The sequence below is a fragment of the Ostrinia nubilalis genome, chromosome 3 (genome assembly GCF_963855985.1).
Source record: "Ostrinia nubilalis chromosome 3, ilOstNubi1.1, whole genome shotgun sequence".
NCBI classification, from domain to species: Eukaryota; Metazoa; Arthropoda; class Insecta; order Lepidoptera; family Crambidae; genus Ostrinia; species Ostrinia nubilalis.
In genome coordinates this window covers 12,204,396-12,230,537 of record NC_087090.1, presented here as the reverse complement: position 1 = coordinate 12,230,537, position 26,142 = coordinate 12,204,396, and the positions used below count along the sequence as shown (strand labels likewise).

Below are 26,142 nucleotides of genomic sequence, written 5' to 3'. Positions count from 1 at the left end.
CAATATTCATGAAACATCATGTTAAAACACCGGCCAATGTTTCAGAATTTATGTATTCATTAATAACAGAGTTATCAGTTTTTCGCTTCTGACTTCACAATTCGAAAACATTCGATAAAGAATGCTGAGAATGCTTAAGCATCTAGACATTACAGAACTTTTAATAGACGTTTTCTCAATGTTCAAATCTTCCTTTATAAATTGTTGAATTGTGTCGACGAATATTTCAATTTCTCTCATGATATCATTTGTTTTTCCATAAAAGAGGGTTTCTGTAAATGTTATTATTAAGACAATTCATTTAATCGAACAATTCATAAGTCCCTAATAAAAATAATTTTTATAAATTGAATACTTCTAAGTTTTCAGTACTTAGGTACGTTTTATTGTCAGATCCATAACCAAGTTCTTCATTTTACGTCAAAAGGCTGAAAATAGTATCATGCTTCCAAATGAGATTTTACATTCCAGAGCAAGTGAACACTGACTCCCCAACATCAGGTAATCGATACCCTTGAGGGAGAAACGTTCAAAACTTTTTACTCGTGAATTATATCGCTAACTCGACGGCGCGGAAACTCGATTGCTGATGTTGCGAAACTAACTGAACGGCAAATTGTCATTTCAATTCGAGAGTTGCTGACGTTTTGGCCAATTTGTGAGCTATCCCAAGAGATGCAATTTCCTCTTACGTCTAATTGGTCCCGGGGCTGGTACTACAAAGCTAGTTAGGCAACTGGTCCGGCCCAATCGTGCCGGGAACGTTCGCTGCGACCTCAATCAATTACGTCATGTCTAATATAACTGATGCTGAGATTGCCCTGAAGAAACTCAAATAGGTGGGGTCTACCTACCTCTTCGAGGGTCTAGTTATTTTACGGTACGGTTGCGATGTGGCTAAATTTCGTAGCCGCACGGTCAGAACTCACGTTAGCTACGATTACTTTGGTAGATACGATTGCATTAGCATCAAGACCGTTTAACCCGTGAAACATACTCATGTCTGAAAAGAGAACTTCAACATATTATCGCCTGAAACTTTTAGTTAAAAATATCCTAGCTAGAGAAATTGTTACTTAATAATAACATTGGTTATTATAAAAACCTTTATTACAACATAACTGTACCTCTAGTAGGAAAAACTTTCGAGTTCGTTTCGTTGCGTATTCAAAGTGTCATCGAAAAATTTTGTATGAAAAATTAAACAGCGCCCCCTAGGGCGGCTATAATATAGGGGGCGCTGTTTAATTTTTCATACAAAATTTTTCGATGACACTTTGAATACGCAACGAAACGAACTCGAAAGTTTTTCCTACTAGAGGTACTGAACATTTCCGTCGATTTAAGTTTTTTTCCAAAATTTTCTACCTAAGTATACTTTTGGTATAATATGAGCTTTCGACATAAGTATTTACAGTAGATATTTCGCAGCAGCATTATTCTAAGTAGGAAAATATTATTTCAATAAACGAAATGAAATAGTAAATGAACCAAAGATCTAAAGTCATCATTACTCAAAGTTCTGCTAATCACGAGTCCTACAGAACGCGTATCATGTTGTGAGATGCTTCGGTCTCGAGCTGTACTCGTAATGGAGTCGGTTGGGTTCTCGATCAATGATTAATGAACATTTGATTATCCTAAGACGTTTGCCTAAGTAACTGGAAGTTGTAATTTCGTTTTAAGAAGGTGTTTGTCTGATCTTTAAAACATTTAGTTGATTCTTTTTCTGTGGTGAAGTCTTGACATCGGATGATCAGGCAGCTTGATAGGATTGTGGGCACAGTATTGGGTGATCTAATACAAATGCTTGTATATTTCTTACCATGACATTTAGGCAATGAGAGCTAGGGAGAGAGAGAGGATAGTGATGTAATTTCACAGTTTTAGTTTTGCTAACCAGTTAATCTCGCCGCAGTTAGTTAATAATTAAGTTCGCCTTATGTACAAATTTATTTTGGCATAAAAGTTTAAATAAATAAATAAATCTCTATAGAGTTGGTACAGTGCGTATTTTCATATTATGGAAGGGAAGAAAATCCACAACTCTTTATAATCACATGAATGTGTATGTTGTGATGATAGGAAATATTAACTGTTATTACTTCCCAATAGTTTCAGGATTATCAGAGTTACAAAAAATAGTCATGCAGGTTTTGACTTAACAATCTGTAAAAAGTGTGACCTAATTTATTTTATATCCACTAACTACTTAGTTGACTACTGGATGAATAGAGACCTTTGCTTTGTACGTAATACAGTTTTCTTGTAGGGTTTGCGTGTTCAGAAACAGTAAAATCAGATCATGAAGCCGTATTTTTACCTAAATCAAAAATTAAATGACAAATTGTACTAACTTTAGGATCTAACCTGTTTCAAGGATTTTTATGTGTTAGTAACTGCGAAGCCTTATCGGTGGTTATTTATAAGTTGTTCGCGTGAAGTACCTAAGATATTATCTGTGTCTAATTTAGCTGTAAACCAAAAATAGATTTCGTGAAATAAATTTTTACTCGGTGTGAAAGTTAAATATCTATAGATGTATTTTTACAGTCCTATTTATTTGACCCCCATATTTATACGAAATTGTATGTTTTAGACTAGTGAAGAAATAGGCTTGCCCTTCTGGGCCGAGAGGGAAGAGGTACACACTTCTGTGTGTACCTCTTTAGAAAACAAATCAAGTAAGTGCTTGAAATAATTTCGTAAAAAAATTACATGTTTTTGTTAAAAGGCAGAAAAAAAAACACATGTAAATCCAGATGAACGATAATAATCAACTAAGTAACTCAATCAGCGATGGCTGCCAGCACAAATCCATTCGAAAAACAGTGAAACGGTGAAACAATTCGCAGAACCGTAAATTGGGCAACGCGAAACTATAGGCTTGAACAACAATTATTCACGAATACTCTATTTCGAATGTTTCCCGGATGTTTACAAAATTTCGACTGTGTGTGTTGAAACGAAATCAATGGAAGCTAGCTTTTGGAAAGCTCAAATATTTGCGACAGATTATGAGTATTATTTGACATTTTTAAATGTTTTAGGTGCCTATGCAGGTATTTCCTATGATGCGGATCACAGAAAAAAGCACTAAAATCAGCCGTACGTTCTTTCGTAGTTTCTCCTCGTATTTTTAATCCATTGTCCCTGTACGTCTGTAATTCTGCGAATTTTTTCCCGTTAACAGGGCTGGAATTAAGAGAACTGCCGGCCGTGAGATCAAAGGTATGAATGCTTTGAATTCTCAAATGTGCATTGTGCATGCCCTCTAAAGGCCCGCGCATATTAGTGCAGGCATCACAATTCAATTTTGAACTAAGTATGTAGGTATGTACTGAGCAAGGCTACGGATGTGCAGTTTTAATTTTATTATGGGTGATATGGATTTGGCGTATTTTTAGTCTTAGTAGTACCTTTATACTACGAAGTTAAGTGGATGCTACGTTTTGGATGCTACGAAACATTTACGAAAATGTATCACAAATTACCCGTCTGTTATCGATTCGTGAAATCACTTGCGATTATATTTATTTATTTATTTATATTTTCACGTATCGATTGTCTTGCCAGATCACTTTCATTCACGTGTGTAGGCATGCTTCCAAATAATGCCGCCCTTTCAATAAAGCATAACACGCATAGCTCAAACACTGTTTCTGTTTATAATTCGAATAATACATCTATAGATAAATTGATAAAAGAAATATTTTTTAAAGCATAATTGCAACTTTCATTATTGAATTTAGCCCACTTTTTTTTTAATTACGAAAATAAAGTGTAGAGCTTGGGCGCAGTGTAGGTACTATTTGCAGAATTTTATGTAAGTTTTTTGAAACATTATTACGTCAAATGTATTTAGAATTTGCATGTGTATTGTGTTATAAAGAGCCCTTTTTACAGTGCACCCGGCACGGGTCGAAATTACCGACCAAATTAGCATTTCACGTGTCAACGAATGTTATTTAACCAGCGCTCGCAAATATCTCCAGTTTCTTTTAAAGCTGTGTTTTAACATAAAATGAAAAGTAGAGGACGATTGTGCTGGATTACTTTAGTGGTCTTATTGCATTTTGAATATAGTGACGTTAATGTTTGTCGTAGGACTCGTAAAGAAAGAAAGATTTAAGAACTAATCAAAATTTAAATTGTAGAGTTGTGGTGTGGTCTTTGTCTTTACTTTGGTATTGTAAGTAATTTGAAAAATAAGCCTTAATAAAAAAATAAGAAAGCAAATACTTATGGATGGATCACATCGAACTGACTATAAAGAAAATAAAAATATTGGAAAATGCATCTAACAATCATGGGATAGTGATGTTAATAAAATCTTTGAGTGCATATTGAAATTGAAAGATAAGGTGACTGAGACATTTTTCAACCCCTGTTTCAGTTGATTTCATATTTTATTTACAAAATGTTACGCAACAGTAGTATCAACACTTAAATTTTTGTGCTGTAAAATCGCATCTATTTCTACAAAATAAGGTGCAGTGTGTAGCTGGATGTGCCATACAAGCACCTATCCTACATGTTGCTTCGTGGATCGCGAATGCGCTCGTTAACGACCGAGGCTCGAGAAAGACCCTACACCCGCCTGTGGGGTCTACTTCGAAACGCTGTTTATGTAGTTTCGGGTCTATCTGTCACCATCGCTCGCACTGGCATCTCGCTTTGTGTGATAGAGATAGCAACATTCGAAACTTAGGATAACGTTTTTCGGAATAACCCCGCTGTTAGGGCGAGAGACGTTCGCTATAAAATAAAAACATTTGACAAACGTTTCTCACTCCAAACTGCCTTTAAGTCCGCGGCTTGTGTGGATAAGGTTTGTCATATTGTAGATTTGGATAAATATTTACAGACTTGCGATCATTTCTTGCACTCCATGAGATTTTATGGCGGTTCGTTTAATAGGTAGTCGTAAGCAAGTAGTCGTTATTTATCGCTTAATAAAAGTCACTAACTACAAAATATACCCGCTGATCTTATTTAATTGTTTGGGAATACTTCGTATCTAGGTACATCCTATATTTAGGCATAAACTTTTTGATTTAGAAAATGTTTGATATAATAAAACAGCTTTAGCACTTTACGTTTCAACCCACTCGAGGATCAGTAAAGTTGGATTTTACAGTTGAGGTAACTCTACAAGCTTTAGAAGCGAGATTGTAATAAGATAGTCAATGCACATGTGTTTCTTAAAATTAGTTTTCACCTGCATTTTCTCCAGAGATCTACTATGTTTTCAACGGAAAACGCATTCCTTTGTAAATAATAAATATGTAATACGTATGCTATCAAAAAACGGTGACATTTAGACCACTTTGTGAGCCAGCCAGTGAGTTGAGAAATCTACGCTCCGTCACACGCCGCATCGCTGCTAACGTGTCGTCCAACACACAGCTCGATGACAGCAGTATAGATGCAATACCGCAGACAGTGATTGCCAGAATTAAATGATGTTCCAACTTTATGACATTTCTATACCGAGGCGCTGCCAAATAATCTGCCGTCGCGCGTACTCGCATAGCATCCCATCGCTGCGTCCTTGTCCACAAAAGTGAATAAAATCACTCGCCATAAATTTCCTCAGATGCGTACCATAATAATATGAGAATTCTTGGCCACAATTCCCGCTATACGCCGAGTATTCGGATACGACCTACTTCCCGAGCTAATATTCAAATAGATAAATCAAGTGTCTAGTCCTGAGGCTTTTTGCACGGTGAAGATTGATGGGGAAATTTTTGCAAAAATTCTTTGAGATGTTGATCCTCAGTGCTGACGTCACGCTATTGTGGTATAGATGATAATGTAGACCGGTGGAGCGTTGTGATTGCACGCTAAGATGGTATATTTTGTCTGAGATCCCTTAGTCACGCTGGTCAATCGCTATCTGACTGCAGCGGTAAACAAATGAAATGAATATCAATGACGAATAACGAATTATGATTCGAGATGTTATAACGATCTTCATAATATTATGGCTGGAAAAATCAATCATAAATCACAACTTTTTTGAAAGTATTAGGTAGCACTACTACTGAATATCTCCTCTGAAAAAATGGAATGCATCTTTTTATTACTTTTCAAGGAGTTTACGAAGGCCATTTTTATTTAATAACATAACTAAATCATTTCGTGTAACATAACAGCTTATTGTATTAATTCTAAGTCCTTTACCTGTCGGCTGTAGCCGCTGTAGGGCGTTTGTTAAAATGATTGATTAGTTTTTAATAATCCTACAATCCATTTGTTTCAGGTCTCGAATGCGTGCGGCGCAAAACGGAGCGACATTAGAACTTTTATCTAAAATTAAATCTTTGATAGAAAATAGTCGGGACATTCTTTAGTGCGTAAGCGTGTGCTTCAAATTCGTCGTTTAGAATCGTTTTCCATATTTAAAGTGCCTATCGAGGTTCGTTGTAGTTTTTAATCGTTAAATTGGTGTTAGTTAAAGTTAAAGATACTTGTGGATTCATTGTGTAGTTTGTGTGTGAACTGATCGAGATTTGACTGTATTGTGGACCGGCGGGAAATTCTGGAAGTGTCTACAAATCGCCGCATTGATTCACCTGGCATGCTATAAAGGTAAGTGTCAGTTACATTGTTGTGTATATTTCAGTACATTGGTGTGTGTTAAACGGCAGTAAATAGTAAAGATACCGAAATTGTATTTTGGTCAATCAAAAATAACTTTAAGATATATTGAGATATTATCATCTACTAAAAAAATATACGGCATCTACTTAATAAATGGACCAATCTCGTTCTACTTAAACAATTTTATTATGGCGTGAATTAAGTGCTAACTAAATTATAGTGCCACATAGATAATCCAATTTAAACAAGGTTTATTATAGTTTTTAGCTACCATATTTATGGCATAATAAAGGTCCGAATTGAAAGAGGAAGAAATATAAAGTGGGCCATAGATATTTACGCCTCGTGCCGGCCATTGGCAACTAAGAAGACAACGCGGACAGATACAAAACGGTATGATTTAGGGCGGCTACTAAACTCGGCTATTTTCATGTCTCACGATGAATCAGCGGCTGATAATGTTTAACAATCATAAATAAACAAGTGAATATCTTCTATTGTGTTACATACTCTGGTTAGACGTTTGACATTGCTGAAAAATAAGGGTTAAAGTTTATTTCTTTGTTTGTATTAATTTCTTATAATTTGGCCATAACTAAGGTTTATTTCTTTGTTTATATTATTAGTTTATTATAGTTTTGCCATAAGAGCAACATTAACTTTGATCTTAACAATACAAATCCATATGTAATGACCCAATTTATTGGTCAAAAACATATAGGAACTCGCGTATCTATCAGATCAAAATCCTTAGTTGATATTAATGAAAATACTAAAGCCAAAACGTAAACATCACTCACGATGTTTGACTCTCGTATCGTTTGATGGCCCTTAACCTGTATACACCGTCACACAAACCTATCATATTTCTGTGTAGATAATCTTGATTGATTATCGTAGGTATATATCGATATGAAGTCTCCCCCTTATTTCATTTCCTTTTTTAATAGTAAGCTAAATATGCTTGTGTTACGAGTGGGTTCACCACGATAGTAGAGCAGCGGCGGGGTTCGAACTCGCGTTCCTCGGATCACGAGTCGGCCAGTCCGAACTTTCACCGTTTGCTATTGTCCCATACGATATCATAACTATCGATAGGACGTACTTTCCTCCTTATTTCATTTCCTTTTTTTATAACAAGTGGTAAGCCAAATATGCTTGTGTCACGGATGGGTTCACCACAACAGTCGGGCGGAGGGGTTCGAATCTGCGTTCCTCGGATCACGAGTCGGCTATTCCGAGCTTTCACCGTTCGACTCTTATCGCTTACGATATCGTATCAGAATCTATCGATGTGATATCTCCTCCTTATTTCATTTCCTTGTTTAATATCGGTCGTAGGGATGATAGTACTTACTATTAATATGTTGGCTGCACTCCAAAAGTCGCGACATTCGCACTGGCCTTCGACAAGGCGAATTATTTTAATCACAGTAGTATTGCTCATAGTTGTAATTGACGGCATAATCGACAACGTAGGTCTTTCCTTACGTAGTATGCAATTTTGAAATACCTAGATAAAGCATACTCCGAATACAAGTTTACTACCTATGATATTCTGGGCGTCTTAACAGTTGCAAATTGATTTTTAAGCAATGTACACGTTTTCATTTTGTGTTTTGTAACTAACTAGGTCTTATTTTATGTTACTCAGAACAATTGATTCAATTAAGGATAACAAATATTAAAAAGTAATATTCTGTTTTTTTGCGTCGTTTGCTTATAGGAAAAACGAGAATGGAAATGCTCACATTGATTCTTTTTATGAGTAAGGAGGTAATAGTAGCAACAAGAGTTTTAAAAACAGAAAATATTTCTAAGTGCCTATTCTATTGTACTGTACTAGCCACAGGCACGCTGACTCTACATTGTTGATTACTCGATAAGATAAGCTGTTACTAATTGTTCCATTATACGAAAGCCTTTTCGCCCGGCGACTATGAAGCCATATAAGAATTTAAGTTTTCTACTTACATAATTAGTGTTGCTGAAATTTTTCCTCGGCTTGGCACTAATTACCTAATGCTTAGCAATTTGTTATGTCACATATTATAATAAAAACAATAAGCTGTATACCTAACTCCTAAAATATGTAAATGCAAATCTACAATCTACAAAGTTCTAGCTTCAAATACAAGTTTTTTGTCACGAACTGTACTAATTACTCTGTAATAGGTATTAATATTTTTATTGTTGAATTTACTAAGTAGGATAAGTCAAAATAATAATGAATTAGCAACAGATTAAATGTTCTTTGGAGCGTTTTCAGGAATGTGGACTTACTTCTATGCTGAAAAATTACTAGGAAGTGTAACACTAGCAACAAAATATTTCGCTATGTAGGTATCTCTGTAACACAATTGTTAACACTCCATTGCACGCCGGAAAGTTGGCAGCAAACCAAGGGCCTACTAATCTTCACGTTAATTATTTTGCCCACCTTGATTGTTTCCCTGTACGGCTTATTTTGTCATCAGACAATTCCTTTGCGTTAAAACGTACAGTCAGTGTAAAAAATATCGCCTGTATCTTTTTTAGGAGACTAGCATGCATTCTAAAGGAGTGGTAAGCTTTTGAGTGCTTTCAAATGTAATTTAATTAGTCATTGCCAAAAAACAAAATTAAATAAAAAGATTTTTTTTTTTTTGTGTTTGTCTAGTCTAAGAAAAAAATATTTACAAACAAAGCATTATAAATTGACCCTTTTACTTACACATAGGCAAACATTACAATACCCAAATCACAAACTAAATAACCGCCCTGCAATTGTAGTAGGTACTCCACTAGCTCCGCTCCATTAGCTCAGACTATAAAAATGTAGATATCAAATCGATTTAACTTTTTTCTTTTAAATAACTCAATCGTACCGTATCATTTTAAAAGAATAAACGGTTAAGTAGTAAAACTATAGGCTAGTGTTACACTTAAGTCTGTTGTAATACTCTCTGCAAATTGACTTACGGATTCAGCGAAATGATAAATACTGGCAGCGATAATCGTATCCGACTGTACAAAGAAAAGCCTCAGCTTTTTCTCAGTAAAGCCTTGTTCGCACTAGTCGAGTAATTTTGTAGAGTAACTCGCCTATAGTAACTAAAGTACTGAAAAGCTTGCTATTGACCAAAAAATCGTTCGCACTTTGGTCGAGTACAGTTTAAAAGACGGAAGACGTAACGTGGGCAGGCCTCCCACTAGGTGAACCGACGATCTAGTAAAGGTTGCAGGAGGTGCCTGGATAAGGCCGGCGCAGGACCGGTCTTTGTGGAAATCCTCGGGAAGGCCTTTGTCCAGCAATGGACGTCTTTCGGCTGAAACGACGACGACGACAGTTTTCAAGTAATTAGTGGTTTTCCGCCTGGTTTGGATGATTAGCCGATGAGCGAGTGAGCATGGTCCCGTGGTGGGGGGTGCTACTCGCCTGTCATAATAGAACAACATTGATTGACTAAACGATTTAATTAGTGACCTACTCGACTTTTGGTGTTCGGACACGTTTAGCGTTTACTTACCACTCGCCTAAATTACTCGACTAGTGTGAACGAGGCTTAATGCTGCGAGATACGGTTAATATTTAACTTGTTCTGTCCAGCGACGGCTTTGTTCCCTGGATTGTAAGAAAATAGCTGTTTCGGAAACAACATTGTAAGGAGTGCTAGTCGACTACGTGTTGCTTTGAATTTGCCGTAATAATGCCATTTAACTTAATGTAGTTTTATATACCACTAGCTGTGCCCGCGATTTTGTACGCGTGAAAATAGTTTGAATATTTACCGTTTTTGCAACTTTTTGTTTACTGCTCTTCCCCTATTAGCTGTAGGGATGTAGCCTTCCTCGATAAATGGGCTATCCAATACAAATCGCACCAGTGCAGTAGTTTGACTCTTCAGTTTTATAATAATAGTTTAGATTCGTTATGATAGGTACTCGTATTTATGAGATTTTTCGAAGTCCATTAGCCTTCAAACAATGTCGTGCCATATGTACATGAATGTTTTATTTAGTTACAGTTGAATGGATGACATAATATTCTCTAGTTAGTTACGTTGTCGTACCAACGTGTACAATTTTCATAATAATGCGGATTCAGATGCATTTTCGTGCCAAGTGCAACATACGCCCACTCATTTGGGTTCTAAATTTTCAGTCTATTGCTTCAGACGTTTAGATTAAAACAAGTTAGCTTTACATTCACGCCACAATGTTTCATAGTGTTTGTGGGTATGCATTAGACAAATTAGCGGAAAGAAAGGCGAGTGCTAATATTCCACACGCCTTTATAGCGGCGAACAATGCGATATTATGTTGTACCCGAAGTTGGCCCCGGGGACTGGGCGCGGCTCTAGACTTCAATCATGGAGCGGAAATGGAACGTAATTTCCATTATACCCACCTGAAACGTTTCACTAACGTCACCGGCACAACATGTGAACTCCTTTGCCACTTTATGTTTTGCTTACAAATATTCCACTTTGTGTAACATAATGCTGCATCACGTCTCGCTATTACGGGGTCGTGTTGGTCCATGCTAAACAAAGTGACTATTTCTCGAACAGAAGATTTCTCTGGCAGATGCAAAAGTTTGCGGAGCGAGGAATCCGCATAACAATGCTGGGTGCCTTGCTTTGCTGAACAAAAGGCCATCTTTTCAAAGCAACCGTTTTATTGCATCGATTTGTCCGACGCGAACGTGTATCAGGTGCGCGACTTTAATCCTAGCTATTGGAGTGCTCGCGTTGTCTAAACATTTCAATTTCGGTTGCTCCTTGCAAGACACAGTACAGGTTTAGTCGTGTCTGTTTTGTTTCAAATGATTACAGTTGTTTGAAGTGAAACCATTGTTATTATGGCGTATTTACCGATACTATGGACAGATAATATGGTCGTCTATCTAATGTCATAATTTATCATCAATAAATTATCTCAAAAATATTACTAACTAAGTACAGCACTTTATTACTTTAGCTTATTGATTTTTCTTATTTATAATCAAATTCAATTATATTTTTAACTTTTAAATAATTACACAATCATGCAAATGAAATAAAATGCAGTCTCGATACTATTAGATTAACAGTTTTTCAGGTGCGATTCATTCCTTATTGTGTTTCGTTGTAGAAGTGAACCTACTGCATCTGCATCTAGCTGTGGTAGGTACGTAAGTAGTTCTCAGTTAGCAGCTTTGTGTCTACGTAGGCATGCTTGGTTGTTCCGACATCGCTGCATTAACTCATTCACCGCTCACGAAACAGATGTAGTTGTAAACTAGGCTATTGAAGGGTTAAAGTAAACTCCTATAAACCCAAGTTGATTTACATTAACTTTGAAACTTCTACAAATTCACATTAATATGCTCCTGTCACGCATTCGGCCGAAATTTCAACCTGTCCTGGTTTATTGCGTTTCATCATGTCATATGAATTTGAGCCGGAGGGGAAATGCGACGGAGGCACAAATAAATTTAAGACCCTTTTCGTAAGTGCCATTTTCTGTGACTTATGTTGAGATAGCAAAGGAAATGATGAAATATTTTTATTTTGTAAACACGCTGCGAATTGGGACGACTAACAACCATGCTCTGAAAAAAAAAAACTTGATGTATGATTATTAAAACCATATTGGCTCTTACTTTATATCATAATCAGTATCTAAGTCTTATCCTAAAGTAACAGCCTCAGGCCGACATACGGGTGTGGGTAGCGCGAATTAAGCACTGGGTGACGTTTATTTATTTATTTGATTTAAGGCACAGCTACAGAGACAAATTGACACTATTGACAGCTGATAGTAGGATGGCCTACCAGGTGTAAAATAGTATGGCAACACCTTGCTTTCACAAGGATCTGTTGGGTTTCAGTAATAAGTAGTGATGGTGAGGTATTATGGTATCACAAATGCAGCTCTAACCTGTGACCGTGTTTTTAAAAGATTAAATCGTGTATTTACGCTTTTCATTGATAAAACTGTTGTAAGAATAGGACTGATGTTGATAGAGCCCACGTTTGCTTCGGTATGCCAAGTCAAACAGATTAAAAGAATCACATCTGTGTACACATAAGTGGGTGTGTGGAACGTCAGCTTTAATTACCGTCATTACAATATTTATCAAGGAAAGTACCTCGTTCACTGGATTTATTTGCAATGATACACTTGTCTTGTCATCGTAAATGTGTTTTACTAGGCCTAGGAATAGGTACAACAGAAGTGATTTGATGATCATCAACTAAAACACACATTATTTTTATGTCGTAAATAGTTAGTTTCGTATTTATTTGAAAATCGTGCATCGTTTAAAAAAATATATTATCAAAGGAAAAGATGATGGACTTAAGGTAAGTATGTACATACATTCATGCTACATGTTGAACAGTTCAAAATAACACTACTTAAACCTCAGCATCAACAGTTTTGAATGTACTTATACTAAATTAGTTTTAAGCGATGCCAAGAATGGGCATTTTCTTTTACTCGATTCACGAGACGCCACTGATACTCACGCTGAATGTCTTGTATTAAAATTTTACTAGGAACACAGAACGGGCATTATTGGACACATACATGCCAATAAGCGTCGCTTACACGCCGCGCATTGTATCGACGCCGCATCGGGACCGTTACGGACGCGTCGCGTATTGTTTCAACTCAATAGGGTTGCACTCGGAATACCTGCTTAGAAAAACTTTTCATAAGGAAATAACAGGATTTAATCAAAAGATAATGTTTAATATTCATAACCTAAAAGTGACGTGTTTTGTTAATACAAGTACAACTTTTATCTTATCTTTAGCTAGATTTTAACTTTGCAGACTTACCTATGTATTTGAATATCTGTGTAAAGTCGATTAGGTACTCGTACTGCGCCTATGGTATAGCAGCAGCAATTCACCTCAAATAATCTGTTATTTAATTCATTTCAAATAATCCTCCAAAGAATTTAATCTCCCGCGGGTATACGTGGCCCAGTTCAAAACGTAAAAATCCTCCAAAACAAAATTTACGACAGCGTCATAAAAATCATTATTTAGATTCGAAAACCATGTAAATTCAGTGTACAATCCCGCCCCGCGAGAGCTGTTCCATCCACTGCATTATCCGCGGGATCGCCCGGGATTCCGAGCACGTCCCGGCATCGACAAAGGGATCTTTCGTCGCATCCACATCGCATTCCCTTTATATTTAATTTGAGGATTCGCTTAGTGTTATGCCCGGGTCGTTGAGTCCTTTTGTTCCAGATTTAAAAACTAATTAAGAGCCCTGGCTGCATACTGTTTGTTTTATTCTTCCTTTTTTCCGCATGAGTTTGCATTCTTGTTTTTTGTCTATTTGGGGTCATAATGGAGTCTGCTAGTTGCTTACTCTATGCTCGGGCTTGCAGCTCTTTAGTACTTTTTGTGGAGAATAAAGGACGTATGCCGTTCGTGCAAAAAAGGTATAGTAATTTTCATGTTTGGAAAGGCGTAGTCACACGTTACATATACGAGTACCTACCTACCGTAGCACTTTGACAACGTGTGACTGCGGTTTTCCAAACATGAAAATTACTATGCAACTATATTAGCAACTTTGTTCAGTTCAGTATTCCGAAAATCTTGTTTTATACTTTTTCAGCGTCGTTTTTTGTCGTAGTTGGGTTTTAGTTTTTTTACTTTTTATTATTTATAAAATGAATAAATAAAATACCTACTTATTTTTCTTCTATTGTTAGGGTCATAAATAACTGAGTTTTCAATACTAGGTTAGGAGTCTTCTGACATGGCTCTATACCCGACCTTATGGTATACGAAAATTTTATTTTCTGAACAATAAGGTTAATTTAAGCTTTCGATGTCTTAACTGGGAATCAGTACACAATGTCATTTTATATTTTGTAACGCATGCAGCAAAGTTGATATTGCAATGATCAAAATAATACTCTCTGTATTCTGAAAACTAGATCATGTACATCCATAAAATATTTAAGTGTACAGTTCTGTGTGAAGTGTTCAAAGAATAAAGAGGTTCTGTACTTCCGTATGAGTACTCTGAGCCGAGATGCACTCTTTGGAATAGTCATATGACCCAACATAAACAATACAAATACGTTCGCGATCGCGCGAGTGGAAAGACAAAAGAATACACAAGGTTTATGTGTATTTCTATCAAAATAAAGAGCTGTTTAAAAACTTAGTAGTGTATCGTTGCTAAAGCTCGAATTAACACTTCAGTAACACATCGAAGTAGGTATACATTTTGTATTGCAAAATCACTCGTCTTACAATTAAAATAAAATGGCTCACTTGACGTGACCCCATGCTCTACATTGAAGAACCGAACAAAACGAGTATAATGTTCGAAGAAGTAAAAAACTATACTTAATCGATGCTTTGAAAATTCTGAAGGAGAATCCACATTAATATACTTCAGAGTTAAAAACATGAATAAAATAAATGTGGTAATTTCCTGCGCGGTCGGCCCCGTGACGTCACCGCGCAAATGTCAAAACGATGACCTCGCAGACAGAGTTCAATCTTATTTCCTCAGCTCTATTGAAAATGAATACCTTAAAAGAAAATATTTCCATCGTTACCTCGCTCACCTGACTACGTAGGAATATTTTTAAATATTCCAAATGCGCAACTAAATACTTACTTTCTTTATATTTGTTTAACACGGGTGAAGCTGCAAATAAAGGTTACTGTGTTTGAAATATTGCAATAAAATGTAATAAACATATTGTGAGTAAGTGAAAAAGTACATACTAGTTTGTGAAAAATAGATTTATCTCTCTTAACACAAAATTCAATAATAAGTAGGTAGGCAGCGTATTTTGTTTGTAAGATGATCTACGAGTACTAAAATCGTCAATTTTCGTCAGTCGTAAAATATTATTTATCATTGAACGAAAAATTCATACAAACTTGCTGCTTAATGCCATGAATCATTAGCCATCTACTTACGAAGATAATATGCGCTTTAATATCATGCAGGTATTAAATTCTTTAACACTCATCAAGTTGATTTAGGGCGCTGGTGGAATGCGTTAGGCGAGATGCTATTTTTGCCCAATTTTCCTTTCTGCCCCGTTTCCAAGGTACGGATCAATACAGATGTTTTTTTACTGCCAAAACAATAATAACCTTGATTTTCCTCATCCTCTTTGGTATAAGAACGTCAGTAGTAGGATATTTTTGATCATAATTTAACACTCTAATGCTTACAGAATCCTTTGTGCTCCTGTGCAACAATACTACCAGGTGAGAACTTTGTTTAATAAAATACCTGTCAATAAGTAGAATATGTGTTAATGAAAGAGATAAAGATTGTAAAAATGCGACCTTTCTAAGTAACTCATAGTAGATCGATCTCTTTCAAAGTACGTATTTTACGTGGTTTTAGAGCGTGTCAGTCCGTTAGTGACGTCCAAAACTGTGTTACGTATTTCATCTATTTTTAGAGACGAAATGAAGCCTTTGCCAGTTATCAGGTAATCCACTGTTATGCGAATGATTTGCGAGTGGAGAGGGGGGAGTGACGCACGCACAGGCGGGGCGGGGGTGCGGCCGTTACGTCACGGACTGACGTCACGACTACGGGCTACGGGCTACGGTGTAGCAAGCGAGCCATGCTCCCTAAAAACGAATTTGGTTATTGCATAGGGTGGTAACGGTAAATCTTTAGCACTTTTTGCGTATACAAAATAAGCGTATAAAATAGAGTGAATTAAAATCATATTTGATTAAACAAGAAACAAAAGAAAAACTTAACTGACTCAAGTTTCAAGTCGAGTCTACGCTACATTCAGCGCTTAAATGCACTTTATTAAAAACTCTTCTGCTTCAAGTGGAATCCAATATACTTCAGATGTTCTTTTGGATTTAATAAACTGTCTTTTAAGTGATTACACTAATCATGATTATTGTAGAGCCTAATTTCGTTCAGTAATCTCGTCACGTAAAATTCTTCCGCTCGTTTGCCATAACGACGGAATGAAACTCGAGTGTATTATGGGATTATTAATGGCCCTTTGGTAGTTAGAAGTTCATTAAGTTTGTGCATAATGCGAACGCTCTTGCTTACATAATAGGTCGGGGGGTATTTTAAATTAGCTTCTATTTTAATTAGCCGGTAATGAGTGATTCTAAAAATAGATAAGAATTATGAAAAAGCTTGAGCTAAAATTATAGGGCGTGGATTTAATCAGTACCACAACTTTTACTTAATTCTTATAATTTCTAAGGTTCCATGGATAATAAAAGGCTTAAAAAATGATGAATAAGTTAAATGTTTTTCGAACGAAGAACGATTTTTAAATGCTATTTTAATAAATGAATAATGTGATGCAAAACGTACAGAACCCTCTAAATGCGCGTATAATTCGCGCTTGGTTAGTATCATGAGCTTATTTCGTCCGACAGAGGGCAAAGGCCTCCCAGATTCCTGCCCACGCGTCGGATTTGGAGCTAGGCCTGCTCATTGTTGATGTGAATGAGACCAATTTATTCTTGTTTATTTATTGGTTACTAACTTTTTCACGTCTAGACCTCGGAAATATTTTGAATTTTGTTGTAGAGATAGATTTGGATATCTTGAAGGGTAGATCATGTGACATTATTAAGTTTTGATAAAGCCTAGGAAGTATTCGTTAATTTTTTTTAATACAGAACTGGGCAGGTATTTGACTGCAATCGCACCTAATGTTAAGTGACATGCATGCAGTCTAGGATGGTACATACCTGGGCAATGGGCAGGTATGTTTACCTACAGGGCTGTAGGTAAGTAAGTGCCTTTTCACTCTCGCCTTGATAAGGCCCAAATATAAGGCCCAAATATGTTCGGGAAAGACAGCAGCAATCAGCAAATTCCTAGTTGTTCGCATTATAAAGAGAGAGCAATACTTAAAAGACCATTAATAATCATTAACTGTAGGCACCAGGCACGTCAGCGAATGCCAAAAGTCAGGTAAAGTAAACGAACGCCCATCACACTGATTTATATGAATTTGCATTTTGCTTCGACAGAGTAAAACCGCGGTCCAATCACGGTAAGAGGCGGCTCAGGCTGCAGCAATATCCATTATTGTAGCCGTAGGAATGCATAAAAAGTGGAAAATCATTCCGTATTATGAGGTGGTCGGTGCAGTAAAGGTAGGGGCACATGTGCATAGTTTAAATACGAAGAAGGTTCTTGTGTGTGTACGTGTATATGCACATAGCGATAGTGTAATGTCTATCAAAACTTTTGAAAAACGAACAGTAGCGAGCCACCACACATGTAAAGCTCACTCGCCTTCGTGGATTGCAATAACTGTAGGTAGGTACATTATTAATCTGTGGTTTAAGTTACAATAATTGAAATTGACAATGATCCTATGTATACGGAAATGCGTCACATGTTGTCTGATGTCGTCGCATTAGTGTGACGAAAGCAGCATGACAAAGCGCTATCTTAAGCTGTCATGTTAGTTTTAGGTTTTTAGCAGCTTTAACGTGTACCAATCGTATCGCTCTGTGTAGGTACCAATGTTACTGCCTAAGTACATCTTAATTAGGTAGTACCACATTTCGTATTTTTCACCGGATATCTAGTAGGTTACCTAGTAGGTAGCTTGTTCCATGAGTCCGTTGTTAAAGTAAGTTTTGCGTTATTGCGATGTTTCTTATGTGATGTGACATCGTTCAATCATTTCAGACTGGAATACAGCGATCAGTGTGCCTGCAGCTTTAAACCCATTTATAATGCCGTTATATGCTCAAGCATTCGTGCATAAGCCGTCAAGATTGGTCAAAGATATCCACTACAATGTTTAATGTAATATTCCAATAACTGAACTACGTTGAAGCCTTGGCTTGACCTGCTGCAAGCAATATTCATTATTTAAAGTGTAACTGGAATGGCATGCAAGCACTGAAGGTCAGTGTTAACAGCAGACCTATTAATGTTAGGTGCTAATTTGTAGATAAGGGTTTTGATGCATGAGTAGATCGCGGTTATTGATAGGCCAGAATTTAATATTTAATCGTAGTTGAGTTTAAATGAATGAAATACTAGTTAAGTGGTAAAATAGTACCTACATGAAATAGAATTCGTAAAAAAACACTTATCAAGCAAGAACTTCAACTTCAATAGCTCTAGGTATCAATACTGCGCTACTACTTACATACCCCCTTACTAATAAAACTTACACGCTCGGTGATCAGTGTTTTTAAGTGACGTTTAGTATGGAAATGTCATTTTAAAACAGTGATCAACAACTGTGTAGCTTTTTATTAGTAAGGGGATTAGCGTTTAGTGACACACTACATTTATTCCCTTTGGGATACAGCTCATACAGCCTCAACTTATCGCTATCCCAACCACCACAAACAACATCGTTGACCGTTATTTTATTTAGAATTGTGTATTTAAATAAACCAATAGATCTTTATAAGCTTTTAAAATCCGATGCATCTCACCGCACGCTAGGAAAATAGACAATGCATTGGCAGGGTTAAATAATACTTAAGAGGACTTGCGGGTTGTAATTGTCGACATCATATCCACGCTCAACCACGGTTTTCTATTCTGTATGCAGGTCGGCTGGCAATTAGTGGTACAAAGCATTTGCATTAAGTTTGCTGATTTTGAATTTATTACGAAATGCTTACATAGTGCAGCAAGCGCTTAATTTTCCTTAACGCGGTATTAAGGGGAGGAAATCCTTGTCTTCATTTGTATACCAATTTATTAATTATGGTGTTAAAGGATTTATTAGATGTTTTAAGAGACGAAACTAGTCATTAAACGCATAATCTGTTTTGGTCCAATATCAAAATGCAATCGGTAAACAACATGAAAAAGATGCATAGTTATGCTTATAATTTAAAAACTTGCGTGTGAATTAAAATACAATTCATTTAAAAAAACGTTTAAGCAAAAACTGTCTTAAGACGTTGTTTATCTTGAATTAGACGCTTCAATAATAATATGTAAAGATAGAGTTTAAGTTAGTGAAAACACATCAGGGTTAAGGAGCTTCTAGTAACCGCACGTGCATAAGTTCAATATACTTAGACCCGTATTACAGAATGTTACTTAGTTGTGAACCACGTGGAAAATGCAGGAACTTTCAGTTTATTGCTCGAATTGACCTGCAAGGCTATAAAATAACCGTCGAAGACGCCTGGTTTTGATTGACATAATGTATCGATGTTTTTCACTCACTCTTATAGTTTGTATAGATAGAGCTAGGTTTACTAGACCGTTATTCCTTATTCCCCTCACGCTTTGTTTGCGTTTATGTGTGACCTTATAAACAGCGACCTCGGTTAAAGGTTGTGTTTCTAACAAGAAAAGTGCAATTACGAAATTAATAACTTTTTTATTTTTAACCACTTAATTAGGTACCTTTATTTATAAGTAGTACTAATAAAACTAGGACCAGTAAATTAGTTTATATACTAGCTTTTGCCCGCGGCTTCACCCGCGTGAAATTTAGTTAGTCACAGATCGTCATAAATTATAGCCTGTATGTTATTCTGGGTGATAAACAATAATACTGTAAAGTTTCATCAAAATCCGTCCAGTAGTTTGTGCGTGAAAGAGTAACAAACATCCAGACATCCATACAAACTTTCGCTTTTATACGAGTAATATTAGTAGGAAGTAGGATAGGATTAGTAGTACTAAGTAGGACCACTTCGTAACACAGTGGAATGATACAACCCAGAACATTAACGCAACATTGAAGACTGGGTGCAGTTCTGTAATACGGGTCTTAGCCGGCGAGTCGTAACTAAGTAGGAACACCATTGAAACTTTTGGGTGTAGCACGTAAGTTTATTATTAGTTGGTGCTACCTGCTACCTGCTCATCTGACAGTATTGATTGCAGGTGCTGCAAGTTGGTCAACTGCTGTAACTACGAGTATCATACCTACTTTTATTATTCTGTTTAATGGCTTCAATGGTGCGTATTTGAAGCACACTGGTTTCGCCAATGTCGAGTGTTTAACGAGACACGGTGGACAGTGAAATTTGAAGATTGCCCGGTGATAATTTATTTATTCCATTCTTCATTGAGTTTTCTTTTTGGGGGTTAGTAGCACCACCTAAACATACCTACTTTAAAACAGCATATTTAGGCTGAGTTGCATCATCTTACTTTAACTTTAGCAAACGTCAAAAATCTGTCAAAATCCATACAAAAAACACCGGTTATCGTTCAATTGCCGTTTACAGTTACATGGTGCAAGTCAGCCTTAATAGGTAGGTACTTGTGCTAAAAAGCATAAACTTTTTAGTTGTCCACGCTTAGGTATCTCACTTCCAATGTTTGTAAAATCTTAATATTTCTGAAATCTTATTAGGTACTTACCAATTAGTATTTTCATGATCTTTTGAGAAAATATACAATACTTACAAATGCTTTTAAAGTCGCTATTTGAGACTTTAAAGTCATTTGTGATAGTCTTTGCTCTTTTGTAAGACCCATTTTGTTTGGCATTTATCGCATTTGGCTTAGGTATGAACACGCTGTTATAACTTTACGAGTAAATATTTTTACTTAGGGACTTTAACATTTCGGTATGTGTGAAATCATCCACACAGTCCCTTGATAATTTGAGCACTGCTTCCAGGTTTCAGGGCATGTAACTAGATACTCAAGTCAATTTAGTTCGTACTGCAATATTGGTCAACTTCCGGGTAGCTCACCGCAATCTCGCATGCCTCCAATGCCCCAAGATGTCCCTAGATTGCACTGCCTGTTACTACGTCGGATATAGTACATGTGGCAATTTACACGCGTGTAACCGAGGTACAATCCTAGGCTGTGGGTGCGATAACATGAGTGGGTTAGCTATTCGGTCGACCGAGAATGTGCCACCAAGCTCAATTGGACATAGGTATACCAATACAGTGTAGTTGTGTGGTTGACACTCGACCTTAAATTAATACTTCCAATTCTAATTCCCATTTTCACCATCAATCCCTAATTTTTAAGTGACCCATATGAAAACTAAATTCCTGTTATGTGTTACTCTATAAAAGGGGTCACTTAAAAAATTGGGATTGATGGTGAAAACGGGCATAAGACTTTCTAAGGGTACCTACTAGGTACTATAAAAATGATAATCATATAGCCCCGAAAACTAAAAGTTATTTGAGTTGACGAACGTACGGGGAAATCTAAGGTAGGTATGCTAGGCAGCTTCAATGTAGGAGAATCACAAATTTTAATTGATGGTGACCATTGAGAAGGTAATCAATTAAGAAACAAATCGATTAAAAAGCAAAAGTCAGCGATCGTGGATATTGGATCGTCAAATTAATTTAACGAATCCAATTTCCTTGTAGTCCTTAAAATACTTAGAAAAGGAACTGTCGAAAACCGGAATCAAATGATGAGGAATTTTTTATTTACAATTCTCCTGAATAATTTTAATATGCAGAAATACAATGTTCATCGGTAAATGACATTTCAACTATTAGTCCAGTCATTTAAGCTTAAATTAGGTAAGAATCTCGGAATTAGAGATACCCAGCTGTAAGTCTGTAAATACTTGTATATTGACACCCTAAAAGTTGTCTCAAAACCTACATATGGTAGGGTGTAAGCAACTATTAAATTTTAAGGTCAAAGGTCACAAAAATCGGTTTTTTGCGCTTTTTTTGGAAATATCTCATTTCCTATGGGTTTTTTGCTATTTGTATTTATTATCAATATTGTAGAATACTAAATTCTCTACAAATTTTGTTTAAAAATTTTTTTATACGGTGAACCGTTTTCGAGATAGAGGGCGGAGAGCGCGCGGTCACTGCATCACTTCAGGTCAACTTAAGCGGTTTAGGTTTTTCATACAAAAGGATTTTCCCGCTAATTCCCGTGGGAATTTCGGTAATTACTTGTTGTAAATACGCTTTACCTAAGTTTACTAAGGTACCTACATGCCAAATTTCAAGCGTCTAACTTCCGTTAAGCGTTTAGATTTTTCATACAAAAGGATTTTCCCGCTAATTCCGGTTCCTGTGGGAATTCCTAAGTAAACTATAACCTGCCCAGGTGTATGAAGAATAATTGTACCAAGTTTCGTTAAAATCCGTCGAGTAGTTTTTGTTTCTATAAGGAACATACAGACGGACAGACAGACAGACAAAAATTTTACTGATTGCATTTTTGGCATCAGTATCGATCACTAATCACCCCCTGATAGTTATTTTGAAAATATATTTCATGTATAGAATTCTGTCCGTCTGTATGTTCCTTATAGAAACAAAAACTACTCGACGGATTTTAACGAAACTTGGTACAATTATTCTTCATACACCTGGGCAGGTTATAGTTTACTTAGGAATTCCCACGGGAACAGGAATTAGCGGGAAATCCTTTTGTATGAAAAATCTAAACGCTTAACGGAAGTTAGACGCTTGAAATTTGGCATGTAGGTACCTTAGTAAACTTAGGTAAAGCTTATTTACAACAAGTAATTACCGAAATTCCCACGGGAATTAGCGGGAAAATCCTTTTTTATGAAAAACCTAAACCGCTTAAGTTGACCTGAAGTGATGCAGTGACCGCGCGCTCTCCGCCCTCTATCTCGAAAACGGTTCACCGTATAAAAAAAGTTTTTAAACAAAATTTGTAGAGAATTTAGTATTCTACAATATTGATAATAAATACAAATAGCAAAAAACCCACAGGAAATGAGATATTTCGAAAAAAAGCGCAAAAAACCGATTTTTGTGACCGTTGACCTTGAAATTTAATAGTTGCTTACACCCTACCATATGTAGGTTTTGAGACAACTTTTAGGGTGTCAATATACACGTATTTACAGACTTACAGCTGGGTATCTCGAATTCCGAGGTGAACTTACTATAATGACTGGACTATATAACTATTTATTTTTACATAGAGCCATATTATGATTTAGAGAGCTTGAAATCGACCTGAAAAATTATAAGTAAGTAGGTACTATTAATAAATTCTCGAAACTTCCCCACAACAATTCAGTTTTACAGTTACATAAAAACTGTTACCGCCTTGATGTTTTATTTAATATGGCGCCTGACAAAGTTCAGTCACCTCATCTGCATAATTGCAGGTGTTCGCGGGCACGTCTCTGCCACAGATAAAGTAGCGGGAAACTAACTAGCTGTCTGTATTGAATTATTTAACGCGGGAAAAATCGAGGACTACGTTAACTAACTGAACTTTATCCCGTTTTCATAAAGGATATTTTTACACCTAGTTTTTATAGGACAACGATACACTTAGCCTTTATTTAGTTTAGACTGTGCCCTGTGGAACTACGTTGTTCAGTCAGACTGATTATGCATTCACCAATGGGATCTAAATACTGAAGGAACTAGTAACTTTATGCTATTCAAATACATAATTCAACAAATAAAAATATCTTTAGGAGTGTGTCTTGGAAATAATTAAGTATATTTTTTGATAATCAAAAGTTCCTTTTTATGATTATCTTAGAAATTACACTATTACTTTCACATTTTCTGCATAAAAAGCCATGAGAACTAATTTTCAACGACATACATTAAGTAGAGCGATAATAAAATCAAAATCATACTAGTTAGTGCAGCAGGGGGGTGATAAGTGATCGATACTGATGCCAAAAATGCAATCAGTAAATTTTTTGTCTGTCTGTCTGTCTGTCCGTCTGTATGTTCCTTATAGAAACAAAAACTACTCGACGGATTTTAATGAAATTTGGCACAATTATTCTTCGTACTCCTGGGCAGGTTATAGGATACTTAGGAATTCCCACGGGAACGGGAATTAGCGGGAAAATCCTTTTGTATGAAAAATCTAAACCGCTTAAGTTAGATACTTGAAATTTAGCATGCAGGTACCTTAGTAAACTTAAAGCTTAGTTACAACAGGATATTGCAAAATTCCTACGGGATCGGGAGTTAGCGGGAAAAAAACATTTGTATGGAAAAATCTAAACTGCTTAAGTTAGACGCTTGAAATTTGGCATGCAGGTATCTTAGTTAACTTAAAGCTTAGTTACAACAGGATATTGCAAAATTCCCACGGGAACGAGAGTTAGCGGGAAAAAACATTTGTATGAAAAAATCTAAACCGCGTAAGATAGATGAAGGGGGTAAAACGGGATCCACGCGTACGAAGTCGCGGGCGGCCGATAGTGAAACATAAATTGCTATTATTTACCTAGAATATTAAAAACATTATACGAAATGAGTTAGCGGTATTTTAACAACACACACTTGTATCACAATGTACTATTATGGTTCCCTGGGCAAAATAAAAATCTATTAGCGGCATTTTGGCGCGGCCCTTTCGGTGGTTCGTTAAGAGTAAATTGTTCACCCAATTAAAACTTTGTAACGCAAACACCGACAAAACAAACAGCGGCTATGTGTACATGGGCTAGTATATTTTTAGAACGCCATCTTTTGGATAATTTAAATGGGTTTTCTACATTTTTCTTTCAGAATAAAATTGAAGACTGAAAAGTATTATAAGAAAAACAAATAAATTTTTTATGATAAGAATGAGACAGAGTGAAAAAAATGCGATGAAGAAAAACTATAGAGAACTCTACAATTCTTAAAAAAGCATGCCAGTAAAACAAACATCTGTTAGATTGAAAGTTGTATTGGAATAAATAGTATTCTAGCATTGATACAATAGGAGTTGTAGATACTCTTCCAACTTATTGTGACTCATTGAATTATTCGATTTGTGGGGTTTACTTTAAAATAATATTTTAAATATATTATATGTATTTGGTATTCCTATCTTATTCCAAAAATGAAAGATCTTTTAGTATACTTACGAGCAGTAGTCAACGGATGAAACTGGAACAAAATCACTTTAATATTTTATAGCCGTCCGTCGCACAATAGAAAAATATAAGACAGATTTTCAATATCTATCAAGTAAATTGAAAGTTGTGTCTCTGAAAGTCTACGCCATAATGCAATGCCATTACCGGCGAGCTGCATCCGTATCTTGTTTAGAACATTATGACTGGGCCTGAACCGATGCCAAGCTTGAGCTGAGACTACACTACCGTATTCTTCGGGTAAGCCCGGATATACACTATCTGCTTTGTGAATCTGGCTGGAAATTTTATAAATAAAAACTCTACCTCTTTGAAATTCGAACGATATGGGCGTGGCACTGAACTTGACAAATGAACGCATACCGCATCTGGCAATCGAGAAACAAATGATTTGAAATTCAAAGATAGTTTTGGATTTTCATTGGCAAAGCGTGCAGTGAATTTAAGTACCTAGGTAGGCAATCAGGCAGTGCATGCTTTAAAAATCATGAAAATCTATGGTTTGAGTGAGTTTGTTTCCAGACTTTAATTCGATTTTGTATTTTAAGACAGGGGTAAAATATAGTTATCTTCATTATGTCCCATAAACGTACCTCACCAAGTTGGTTCAAGCTTCTTTTTTTAAATAGCACCAAACTCTTATGGTGCACAAAGCAATACTGCACAGAATGAAATGCATATGCTTCAAATAGTGTTGGGATTTTACGACATGTTTTTATATTAAGCTTTTCACGTTAATTCACCAAAGG

The 26,142-nt window shown here is 36.2% G+C and overlaps 1 long non-coding RNA gene across 2 annotated transcripts in view; it reads left to right on the top strand.

Annotated features, from left to right (window-relative positions):
• LOC135087961 (uncharacterized) overlaps positions 1–26,142 on the top strand; it is a 146,463-nt gene that overhangs the window by 790 nt on the left and 119,531 nt on the right. For both annotated transcript variants that reach the window (XR_010260936.1, XR_010260935.1), the window contains exon 2: positions 6,269–6,597. This is a non-coding gene — a long non-coding RNA (uncharacterized LOC135087961). The remainder of the gene's footprint in view (positions 1–6,268; positions 6,598–26,142) is intronic.